This window comes from Notamacropus eugenii, chromosome 2, assembly GCF_028372415.1.
Source record: "Notamacropus eugenii isolate mMacEug1 chromosome 2, mMacEug1.pri_v2, whole genome shotgun sequence".
Lineage (NCBI taxonomy): Eukaryota > Metazoa > Chordata > Mammalia > Diprotodontia > Macropodidae > Notamacropus > Notamacropus eugenii.
In genome coordinates this window covers 193,910,340-193,920,904 of record NC_092873.1, presented here as the reverse complement: position 1 = coordinate 193,920,904, position 10,565 = coordinate 193,910,340, and the positions used below count along the sequence as shown (strand labels likewise).

Below are 10,565 nucleotides of genomic sequence, written 5' to 3'. Positions count from 1 at the left end.
GAGGAAGGAGAACATCTAGAGTCATTTAAGCCTGATGCACATAGATTCTGTTTTGAAAGTTGTATAAATGATCCTCAAACTAATACAGCATTCATCTTTTGGGAATAAAAACAAATACAGAGAGGGTAAAACCCTCACCTCATATGGTCACTGTTATTGGGACTTGGGACAATCCTCCCTAGGGTAAATAGGGAGAACCAAGTGTTCTGAAGAAGACAAGCCTGTCCATTGACTATAACTGTGTTTGGGTCTGATTCTGATATTGCATCATGTTCAAGTCTTATTCTTGACTCCTCTAATGATTGTCAGTGAAAGTAAAAGTAGAAATACTGTGGTCAGAGTCTTCATGCAAAGTCAAATCTGGAACCTAGGTTTTGTCAGGGCTAATTCACTTGCTAAAGGCCAAACAAGTAGTAAGTGGCAGAGACGGAATTTGAAACCAATGTCTTCAACTCCAAATATGAGGTCTACTTTAAAGGAAAGGACAAGGTCAGAGGTATGACACCTCACACAGTTAGAAAAAAGTCAAGAAGTCAAATGATGTTAGTCCACTTCAAAAAAATATTCTTTGATTTATGAAATAAAATAAGCATTTATATAATATAGTATAATAGAAGAAAGATGACTGGACATGAAATTGCAAATCTGTTATGCACAATTTGCTATTCCTTTAAAACGTATAATAAAGTTTTCTTGCAAATGCCTTTTTTCCCTTTTTTTCTTCCTCCCCCAACCTAGAGCTGGATATCATGTGGCACAGATAAGTGTGTGTGTACAGTTATTCCATACATCTATTTATCAGTTCTTTCTCTGGACAAAGATAGCACTTTTATTCATATGTCCTTTATTTTTAATTTTTGCATTTATAATAGTCAAAATGACAGTCACTAAAAGTCACTCTTAAAACACTTTTATATATTTAAGATTTACAAAGAGATATATGTGTATATATATAGTTATTCCTATGTAATCTCCAATATTTGTGTATGATTCTGTGTGTATATATAAAAAGAGGCATACATACAGGTAGGCAGACAGAGGCAGAGAGAGAAAAAGAGTTTGAGTTAATCCTCACAATAAACCTGTAAGGTGGATTCAGTTTTTATCCTCACTTTACAGATGAGGATGCTGAGGTTTAGAGAAGCCCAACTAATAAGAGTCTGAGGCCAAGTTCAAGGTAAAATATCCAATCTTTATTTTTTTTAGTTTAATGTTTTATGTTGCCAATTACATGACAAAGCAATTGTAACACTTTTTTTTTCAAATTTTACAAATTTTGAGTTCTGTCTTCTTTCCCTCCCTCCTTCAATTTGACGTAGGTTACACATGTATAAACACATTTCCATGTAAGTTGTGCTGTGAAAGAAAAGAAAGAATAGGAATGTAATCATAGAGCCCATATAAAATTACATGCCATCGAGGGAATGGAGGGAGCAGGGAGTGAGAGAAAAATTAAAAACTTATGGAAGTGATTGTTGAAAATATATAAATTAATTATTAACAAAAAAAGAAAACAAAGACAAAAATGAAAAACAAAAAGTATGTTCAATTTGCATTCAGATTCTTTTTTTATAGATAATTTTTTTTCTAATTACTAGACATATGCCAGAAATAACATGCTTTTGAAAAGCTTAAGAATCTGACAAAGAAATTGGGGATATAAGGACCATATCATAACATGCAGAGAAGGTCTTCTCTTTCATTTCAAAGAGAGGGAAATGTTTATCTCTATCCTAGTTCAGTCTACTACTAGTGTTGTTCAGCAGACAACAGGGCATAAAAGCAGAGGTCTTGTAGTTCAGAGTCATAGGATCCCACCTCCATTTCTGCCTCCAACAGCTCCCATAGGTGGCAAAGGGAGCTTGTTAGTGATTGTAGAAACAGAGGAAATAAAGGCCACACACAAAGAATCATAAAGGTCCAGTGTAGAATTCAGTCTGTGAGATGGGGAGTTTTGGTATCTCTTCCCATAACCACATCTCCCAGGCACAGGGTTAGAATAAACCTAAGGTTTGCTTCTTCCCACATCTAGCTTCTATGTTTGAGGTCCTTGGCTGTTCACCACCTTTGTCTGTGTAGTGTACAATATAAAGTGTAAGAAGAAATTTTTAAAGTCATCTTTAAATTCTGTTATATAATAATATATGTTATGGTAGATGAATGCCCTACCTCCAGCTAAATTTTCACTCTTTCCTCAAAACTCAAATCCCTACTTGCAAATAAACTAAAGACACTTCAAACTAGTCCTTCTATCACTCTATTCATTCATCTTTAAAATGGACAGTGGGGGGAATCACTCTTGCTTTAAGGTATTCTAAATGGGGCAACTATTTGGTGCAGTGGATAAAGAACCAGGCCTGGAGTCAGGAGGACCTGAGTTCAAAGCCAGCTTCAGACACTGCGACCCTGGGTAAGTCCCCTAATCACATTTGCTTCAGTTTCCTCAGGTGTAAAATTAGTTGGAGAAGGGAATGGCAAACCACTCCAGTATCTTTGCCAAGAGAACCCCATATCAGGTAATGGAAAGTTGGATAAAACTGAAACAACAAAAAAGGGGGAAAAGGGGAAAAACTAGAGTAACATCTCAATTCCCCAAACCTAGAACTTCATGGTTTATGTAATGATAGGGATTTTGGAAACCAGGAAAAATGATTCAGTATAGTGCACAGTATAGGGCATAAAAAAGTCTTTATGGAATTGAAAAAGGTCTTTATTTATTTTCCTAGTTGTTACTTCTTCCTCCCATCCTTCCAAATTATTTTAATTTGTTTTGCATGTATTTTTCAACTTACTGGTCTGTATATTTGTTGCATTTTCCAATAGAATGTAACCTGTTTGTGTTAGGGGTTATCATTTTTGTCTTTATAGCACTAGCTTTGAGCATAGGACTCAGATCACAGTAGGGCCCTTAATAAATACTTGAATAAGTCAAATTGAATCTGATTGACCAGTCCCTATGGGGAAAGAGTCATAACTGTGAAGGGAGGTACAGTATCAGGTCACAGCATCATAGAGGGTTAGGAATAATAACCAAAGATTAAACATTTATTAGCTTCCATTTATATTCTCAAAGGCCAAAGACAGAAGGATCTACAAATGATTTCAGGAGGGCATTGCTGGTTTAGATGCATTCTTCCAGGGAGGTATCAGATTGAGCCCAGATCTATTTCACAACTTTGCTTTCCAGAAGTTCCCATTGTTCTCTCTTGTCCTAACTGGTGCTGCACATCCACAGCACAGCCAAGATAGTGACCCAGCTTTGGACATCTTTCCTCTAATAAGGCAATGCAGAGAATGTGGCCTGAACACTCATCCACGGTTGATAACAGTGGTTTTTTTTTTTCTGTTTCCTAGGAACCATCTGTCTTTTGGAGAGAAATTAACCACAGAAGTGGAGACTATAGAGGGGTTTAACCTCTGGTAGATTTCAGTGTGGAAGAGTCTGAGAAAGAGACAGCAGTCATCCCAGGCATGATTCTCAACTGCATCAGCACACAGGGCTTGTAAGATGAAGGACATGAAAGCAATGGGAGAAAAAGAATATGTCTGAAGACCTGGCATGCACTTCATTGGTCTGGGATACGTGAAGGCCAATGGAATATTCATCTGATTTATGGGCCCCTGAATGGACTAGCTGAGATCCTTTTCAACATCAATGTAGGCTCTATGAGAGGAGAAAACTCTCAACTTGGAGGCTGATATTCACCACTTTTTTCTTCTCTTTTGCAGCAACTAGTAAGTTTTTATGTAGGGTCTGAATCAAGGACTTGGCAGCCATGTGGTAAATTGCAAATTTATTATCTGCTTTGGGATTCAGGGAGAATGGCACTGTCTTCCTGATGCCATCACTTTTGAATGTGTTTTGAAGACATTTCTAACCTGATACTACTTTAGATGTATTTCTGCTTTGAAACTGGTCATAGATGGTTAACTTCTGACCCTGGAAGATGACAGGAGCTGAAGAGAGCAAGGCAATCTCCAGCCCAGGTGTTAGAGATTAGATTAGGGTGACTTCTTGTACCATTAGCTGCAGGGCCACATTACATATAGGAGGGTTTTGCTTTGCATTCTCTCCTTGCCTATGATCAATTTTTCAGTGCCCCCAGCTGCCTAAGCAATATCTATAATAAGGTGAATTGAAGCTCCTTCTCCAGTTCCAAAAGAAAAAGAAAAAGACCTGAGATTCTGGTGGTGGCATTGAATTTTAGTAATGACCTGCCATATACCACAAACTTCTCTATTTATGAAGACAAAAAGCTATGGTGTGTGTGTGTTTGTGTGTATGTGTGTGCTGGTTTGCAGAATTTGCTACAAATGTCCTTCAGTGACTCTAAGATTTCAGTCCTTCCCTAGTCAGCCTGTAAAACCTTTACTTTTCTCATGTTCTCCTCCATAGTCTGTTATCTGCACTCCACACTTTCTGGAAAGAGTGACTCAAAGTAGGATCCAAATCTATGAATATTGAAATGATAGTGAAACTCTTTAGCAGCAGGACCAGAGTTTCTTTGTCACTGGGCACCTTATTTGTTATTCATTGGGTAAGACATGCCTCCTGAGCAGTTCATGAGGAAGATAAATTTGCCAAAAGTGTCACAGCTGTATCTCATTTCAGGGAACTTGGCTTGGCATCAGCCTGAACCAGCTCCACAGAGACATTGGACAAGTTCATGCCCCTATAGTAAACCTCAACATCCGGATCAAACTGACATCCTTCAGCCAAGGAAACCAGGGAAACTGTCTTGTCAACTTCCAAGTACTACAAGTAACATAGGGGACAGTTGGAATGGAATTTTTTGATGCCATGGGGGGAACTGACATTGGCATTGACACTAAATGTGTAGGGCAGCTCCTTCCCAGGAACTTGGGGAATTTGAGAGGTGATGCTGTCAGCCTCAGCTGACTCTTGGGGAGGTAGTGTGGGTTCAAGATGGCTGACAGCACAAAGCAAACAGCTCCACTTGCCTCGAGGGGCAAGTCCTGAATGTAGCTCAGAGTGACAGCAGCCTTCTGGTTAGAAGGCAGATTTCCTATACTATAGCTGAAGATGTCCCTAGAACTGCTATCCTGCTCTAGTAGATAAGCATCCTGGCCTTAGTGGGGTGACATCCTCAGAATTCTGTGGGACCTGCTGCTTCTGTTTTATTTTTGTCACTATGCTCTTCCCATCCACCAGAATCTAGAAGCTATAATCAGTGGATTCTTCATCAATGGGGAAAATAAAGGATACTGCCACAGCGTCTCATTCCTGTAATCCTGGATTGCAGACACATTTGCTACAAACTCACAGACAGACACAGACATAGAGATGTTTGTAAGAGGCACTGTCTGCTTAGAGTGGATGAAAAGACCACAAGGATACTCCATAGTGAAAATCTGCTCAGAACTACTTCACACTTTGAAGTTTCATAAAATCTTCTACCTTTAGGTATAGCAATGTATTCACTGTGTCAGTCAAGGGAGGAATGATTACACAAGCAGAAAGAAAATCAGAATGTGAACTTTCTGAAGTCAAAATAGTGACTATCAAGGAGGCAGAACCAAGATGGAGGAGTAGAGACAGGGTCTTGCCTCAGCTTTACCCCAAACACCTTTAAATAATGACTCTAAATAACATCTAGAGCAGCAGAGACTATAAAAAGACAGAGTGAAACAATTTTCCAACCCAAGACAACTTAGAAGATTTAGCAGGAAAGATCTCTTGCACCAGAAGGAGAAACGCAGAACCAGTCTGATCAAACTGAAAGCAGGCCTCTGAGTGACTGAACCAGTGGTGTAAGTGGCAGTTTCCAGACCTCTCAGCTCACATATGCCAAAGACAACTTGGAAGATCATCAGGAAAGCTCTATCACACCTGAGTGACAGTTGAACACAGTGCAGAGCAGGCCATGCACACACAGCCCCAGTCCCTGCATAGCCCCAGCAACAGTAAATTAAGAGTAGGCTTTGGGAACAACTGAATCAGCAGCAGCTGCTTCTGGAATTCTCAGTTCACAGATGGAAAGGAGATGATAGGAATCTCTTTATTAGCACCAAGGCAGGACTCTGTTGCTCTGTCCATACTTGGATAGAGGTCTCAGTTCAGAGTGGCAGTCCCAGAATTTGTAGCCACAGTGGAGCATGGACTGTTGTAGTTCCAGGGTAGAAAAGAGTTCTTGTGGTCACTCAAAGGTCAGAACACAAACCAAGAGAGTATTAAACATCTCTCATTAAAGAATGCCACCTTGAAAGAACTGAAAACTTACAGGTCTCTGGAAGTATCTCTGAAAACAGTTGCACAAAGCCCCTGAAGCTTGGAACAGTACACCCTCCACATTGGAAGCAGAGCCCTTCTTTAACAAATAAAAAAACTTCAAGTAATAGGCTGGGAATATGAGCAAATAACAGAAAAAAAAATCTGACCTTAAAAAATTACTGTGGTGACACATAAGATCAAAATGCACACTCAGAGGAAGATAACAAAATCAAAGCTCCTCCTTCCAAAGCCTCCAAGGAATATATGAATTGTTCTCAGGCCATGGAAGAGCTCATAAAGGATTTTGAAAATCAAGTAAGAGAAGTAGAATAAAAATTGGGAATGTAAATGAGAGTGATGCAAGAAAATCATGAAAAACAAGTCAACAGCTTCATAAAGGAGAACATAACACCTTAAAAAAACAGATTAAGCCAAATGATAAAAGAGGAACAAACAGACAATGAGAAGAAGAATGCCTTAAAAAGCAGAACTGACCAAATGGAAAAAAGAGGAATGAAAATTCACTGAAGGAAGAAGAAATAATCCTTAAAAAAATGAATTGGCCAAATGGAAAAGGAGAAACAAAAGCTCACTGAAGAAAATAATTCCTTAAAAATTGGAACTGAGCAAATGGAAGCTAATGACTTTATGAGAAATCAGAATAGACATTATCTAGAAATAATATCAGGTTAGTAGTGATAAATACAGTGGAAATTTCAAAGAGAACAAGGACTAAGAAAAGGTCATTGGTGGTGAAAATTAAGAGGTCATTGGTGACCTTTGTGAATGATATTTCATCAAGATTATGGAACAAAAGTCATTTTGGAGGCTGTTATGAAGTGCTTTAGGGTTCAAAAGATGATTATATAATATAGAAAATGTTATTCTGAGACTTTGGAGGGGCTAAGTAAACTGGGGTTATGGAAGGGGCATGGCAGAAATTATTGAGTAAATTGGAAAATGAATGATTAATTTTCACAGATGCAATTAGTATACACATTGAATATGTTAATTACAGAACCATTTAAAGTTTAATATTTTGAAGAGAAGATAAGACTAAATGACTTTTGAAAAATTCCCATAATTCGTTTTTCATATCATTTATAATACCAGGGCTCCATGGAATACAATTTGAAAGATATAGTCATCTAACAACCATGCTAAAGACTAGGCATCTGAAGATCCAGTTCTAGTTTCTGCTTCGTTGCTTATAATCTCTGTTTACTCAACGTGTTGCTTTACTTCTGTGTCACTGAGTTTCTTCATCTATAACGTGGAGAATATTAAAATCTCTCCTACCTATTATTCTTGGCCACAAAGGTGGAGAGGACATTTCCATATGAATCAGAGTACCTAGGTTCTTAGAATGAGATTAAGGGATTGGGAGTAAACCTCTGTTTTCATGAGTATAAAGAATTCCTAATTGAGGACAGGTTTTTCTACCAATGAATGGAGCATTTATTAATTACATTTTATGTACAAAGTAGGACAGCTAAGTGCCACAATGGATAGTGTGTCATGCCTGAAGTAAGTAATACTCATCTTTGTGAGTTAAAATCCAACCTCAATGACATATTAGGAATGCAAAGAGAAAAATAAGAAATTCCCTGCTTTCAATGGGCTCTATTTTAATGGGAGAGACAACACACATGGCAGTTTTCAGCTGCAAGTCAGAGGGGAAGTCCTCATAATCCTTAGTATACAGCATAAAAGCACATGACAATTTCTGTTTTTATGTCAGTTTTACTGATGAAATCATATTGTTTCTGAAGTAGAATCATTTGACAGTAATATGCACTTTGGTGACAAGAACTTTTTTTTTCAGATCTTCAGAAGCTCTGACTGTAATACCTGCAAGGGCAATTGCCAGGCTGTATCACCAGTGGGGTTACTTCCCAGGTGATGGCTATGGACCTGGACCTGAAGCAGATTTGGTGGTACAGCTATTCCTAAGGCTCTTGGGTTCAGGATATTGAGCTATTTCCCTCTGATTCTGAGGGGAGATCGTAGTCAAAGTGGTACTGGTAGTGGTGGCTAGATTTGCTTACCAAACTATGCCTCCTGTCTTTACTTATAGTGCTTTAATGCCTCAGGTTGATTGACTTGCCTGCCCCATATATGACAATTGGGTTACTAGTTGATAGAGGTGACTAACTCCTCTATAGGGGTTATTTTCCCCAAAATATATTAGCCATGAGGGCTATTCTGTGAGCAATAAAAAAAAAGTTGCTCAGGCTGGGGGATAATACCATTCTCAGGGATCCTATGCCCATTTGCCTACTGATGGCATTTTATCAATAGTTTTTATTGTGTTAAGAAAATGGATCCTTTTTCCTCAAAATTTTGTCCCTTCATAGATGCTGCAAGCAGGTCTGGTGGTTAGGGGAAATGGATATTCACAAAACTCTTGGGTTCATTGTCCTGAATGTCTTTATCAATGTCTAAGGGGACATGGTGGTCAAGGTGGTAGGGCGGTTTTATGTACTGGGCATATGATGTTTCTTTTCTCTCACTTAGCCCGTCTTTCTGTTTTAGCTAATCTGGCTTTCCTGCCAAGTATGTGGCAGTGGATTGGCAGTTGGTGGCAACGACTTGTCCTCTTTCCACAGGAAGTACTTCCCTGGATGATGGATTGTGAGATTAATGGCTGTGGCAGGTTGAAGCCTCAGTGCAGGCTGCTACCTTTTCTTCAACTAATAACTTTAAAGAGGCCTAAATACTTCCTATAGCATTGAGAAATTAAATGATTTGCTTAGGGCCACATAACTAGATGGGTCAAGTGGAATCTGAACCCACATCTTCCTGGATATGAAGCTAGCTAACTCACTCTACTATGAAAAGCCACCTCACAAGTGAGAGTAAAAGAAGGAAAAAAAATACCCAAATCAAAACCTATTGGAAATCTGTCTTATTCTGTAGTGTTGAGAACTGAAAGGAAGGAAGGAAGAAAGCAAGGAAAGAAGGAAGGAAGAAAGCAAGGAAAGAAGGAAGGAAGAAAGCAAGGAAAGAAGGAAGGAAGGAAGGAAGGAAGGAAGGAAGGAAGGAAGGAAGGAAGGAAGGAAGGAAGGAAGGAAGGAAGGAAGGAAGGAAGGAAGGAAGGAAGGAAGGAAGGAAGGAAAGGAGGGAGGAAGAAAGGAAAGAAAAAAATTCCCTTTATTCTTTTAGCAGTTGGGACTATGTACTAGGCAAAAATTCCTTCCTAAGGCGATAGTCAGGACCTTTTGAGACAGAAGCTGCTTCTCATGCTAAACAGAAGAATAGAGAGGGGAATGCAGAAATTAAAATAAAGAGTAAAGGCCCCAAGAAAAAGAGATTGGACAGCGCAATAGAGGACCACCTCTATGTGCAAGGATCCATATTTCAGCCTTACATCACCAACTAAAAAAGGTTCTGTCTTTTCTGAAGTTAGATTCAGGATGTGACACAATGTGTTCTGAGAGTTTTCAAACGTCAGGCCAGCTACCTCTCCTGGTGATTCATGTGGAAACCAATGATACTGCCAGAGGCAACTTAGAAAGAACATTGTAAATCTAGGGCTTATAAAAAATGAAGTAAGCTACAAAACATAGGGTCCTAGGTAGTAGTATTCTTTCCTCACCACAACTCTCTCAAGTAGGTATTCAAGTAATAAAAGCTGTATTTTTAAAAATATGACTCAGTACCTTGCTTATGGTCAATATCAGAGATGTGGTTTGAGTGCACCTTTCACCTGACTCCAGGGCTACTGATCTTTTTCTTATAATATTTGCCTTCTTATTAATCACCACACTATGGCCCCATTATTTTTCCTCTTTATTCTCCCAAATTTTCAATGCCATGCAACTTTCTTAGGTTCATGAAATTGCATGTAAAAGATGGAAACTGTCTAGAGAATATATTGAAGCAACATAGGGAGATAGATCATGAACTTTTATTTTGAAAGAGCACATACAAGAAATAGAAGCAAGGGTAAGTAACTGAGACAAAAAGCAAGAGTTGGGAAATTCTGTAAGAATGCCATCAGGAAGATTATAGTTGAACAGAAGCTTTTGCTTCTGATAGATTCTCCAGAAAACAAAACAACCACCACCACCAAAAAGCTATGTTGAAGAAAAAATATATTAATGAGGGAAGGGATAAATCCCTGCTTGAAGTAATGGGAAGAGAAAAAAATTGATATTTATGTATTCTGGATGAGGAAAATGTTCTTCATCCTGAGAGATACAGAATAAAAATGGATATCGAATAAAAATTAAAGATAAGTGTGAAGATAGTAGTGAAAAATTTAGATTTTGATAAGAAATTCCTGGTCATGAGACCTGAACAAAATGGCGTAATTTGTGGATATGAAATG

At 38.5% G+C, this 10,565-nt stretch overlaps 1 pseudogene; it reads right to left on the bottom strand.

Annotated features, from left to right (window-relative positions):
- Positions 1–3,309: 3,309 nt before the first annotated feature.
- The window catches only part of LOC140522903 (von Willebrand factor A domain-containing protein 5A-like), a 91,689-nt pseudogene continuing 84,433 nt past the window's right edge, over positions 3,310–10,565 (bottom strand).